The 2,500-nt window shown below is 31.4% G+C and overlaps 1 protein-coding gene across 1 annotated transcript in view; it reads right to left on the minus strand.

Moving 5' to 3' along the window:
• Positions 1-2,500, minus strand: part of LOC135218942 (uncharacterized) — a 30,905-nt gene that overhangs the window by 27,684 nt on the left and 721 nt on the right. The window lies entirely within an intron of this gene.

Consider the following 2,500-nt stretch of genomic DNA (forward strand, 5'->3'; position numbering starts at 1 on the left):
TAACGATAGTCAGTTCAATATGAAGCCGGAGATGCTTTTAAATTTGATAGTCTTGGTATTTCTATTAAAACTTTATATGCATAAACTAGCAGGCACGTGATTTTACCTGGTAAAAGAACTCACATTGGTGGTTCATTCAGTTCCTCGTTAAGGGTAATATAACTTCCAATGATATATACATGCAGTTCGTTAGTCACAAAAGGTGCAATCAAATTTGCGAAAGGAAGCGGGATTTTATGACGAAAAGCATGATAAGAATTATCTGTTGTAAATTCGCTGAAAATGACTTTGATTTACCAAAATGAAATAATATCTGGATCGGATACATGAATCAGAGAACATTTAGGTTTTGTGGAAAACTAATCTTATCAATAATCCCCTAATGAGGGACGATGAATGGTTGGTAATCTTCATCGTCAGTTATCTTATAAACGAAAAATATCTTGATCATGAAATTGTTTTAATTGCTCATATATATATATATATATATATATATATATATATATATATATATATATATATATATATATATATATATATATATGAAGATAAAAGGCCCATAAAACACTATTTTAACGTTAAACCATATATTTCGCACTTCCTTCTGGTTGCAACGTTTAAAATAGTGTTTTATGGCCTTTTATTTTTCTTTATATTATACTGTTGTATTACAGTGGAAATACATTCATATGTATGTATATATATATTTATATATATATATATATATATATATATATATATATATATAATATATATATATATGAATAACTTGATCACGAAGTATATAAAACGTGATGCTATGTATAAATAAAGGTTTGCCGTTTTTTTTAAGTCAATTGCGGCATATGTTATAATAATAATAACAATAACAACAACAACAACAATAATAATAATAATAATATAATAATAATAATAATAATAATAATTATATAATAATAATAAACAGATTAGGAAGAAAGTGAGAGAAAAACATGATAAGTATCAATACCTGAAAATAGAAATAAGAAGGATATGGGATAAGCCAGTGGAAATTGTACCCATAATCATAAGGACGCTGGGCACGATCCCGGGATCCCTGCAAAGGAACCTGGAAAAATTAGATGCTGAAGTAGCTCCAGGACTCATGCAGAAGAGTGTGCTCCTGGAAACAGCGCAAAAAGTCAGAAAAGTGATGGACTCCTAAGGAGGCAGGATGCAACCCGGAACCCCACACTATAAATACACCCAGTTGAATTGGGGGACTGTGATAGAAAAAAAAATGATAATTAAAAATTACTCATAGTAGTATGAGACTTAAAATGGAGAAACAAATCCACAGTTATGGATATGTATATATATTTAAAGATAAATCTGTACATAGAGCTTTCGACAATGGGAATCGAACAGATTCCTGAAAGCTATCTGTATAATTATATCTTTCAGTACATGTACATATACATAACTGTGGATTTGTTTCTTCATTAATAATAATAATAATAATAATAATAATAATAATAATAATAATAATAATAATAATAATAATAATAATAATAATAATATAGCTGTTTCCATTTCATTTTTGCGCTCTCAGAGATGACCGCCAGAGCAAGTGTCGTCTCGTAAGTTGAATAATCCTAAGACAACAATAAACCTTTACAAGTTCTTAAGAAACTTGATATACCAGCTACATGTTGACGGAAACGTTATAGGGCGAGTAGAGAAGACTATACTACAACTGAATGCCGTGGAAGCACCAATAATAATAATAATATACTTAGGAAGCAGACCCTCTCTCACTCGTACTTTGTTAAAAGTGAAGGCTACTTCTTAAGCAGGCTAAGGGAACGCCTATGGAGGTCATTATCTTGACCTTGTATTTGATAATGACCTCCATAGGTACTCTACTAGCCTGTTTAAGTAGTACGGAAATAGCCGCTATTCGAAAAATAGAGAAGAATCTCTACAAACGTAAAGCTTCTGAAGTAGCCACCACTAATAATAATAATAATAATAATAATAATAATAATAACATAGAGTGATCGGTAGCACCATTGTTTACCAAAGGCGAGTGGGCAGAAGTTCGATTACTTGTTGAGGATGGGCGGATGGTACGCTACCTAAAAGAAAAAAAAAATACGAAGTAAATAATAGGCTTCGGTGGACCTAAGTAAATGAATCGGGTAACTGATAGCTAGACGAATGTGGGAGCCATTACTAAGGGCTAAAACGGGCGTCGGGGTTGCACTATCATCCCAAAGACCTTGGTAAGAAATGGGAGGCTGCCGCTCAAGGGATGAGGAAATGAATAGAAATAATGTTTAGCCCTTTCGTAAACAGTAAAAAAAAAAATGGTAAAATGTCTCTATCAAAGATCAATTCGTCAAGTAATACTACTGGAGAATAAAGCGATTTCTTTCTTTCACTTTTAAGTAAGTCGATATTACCTTAGTATCCTGAAAAAGAAAATGGCAAACATATCTCTTTAAATGACTGTTTCGTCAAGTAAATAATATTTGAGAAT

Source organism: Macrobrachium nipponense, chromosome 1 (assembly GCF_015104395.2).
Source record: "Macrobrachium nipponense isolate FS-2020 chromosome 1, ASM1510439v2, whole genome shotgun sequence".
NCBI lineage: Eukaryota > Metazoa > Arthropoda > Malacostraca > Decapoda > Palaemonidae > Macrobrachium > Macrobrachium nipponense.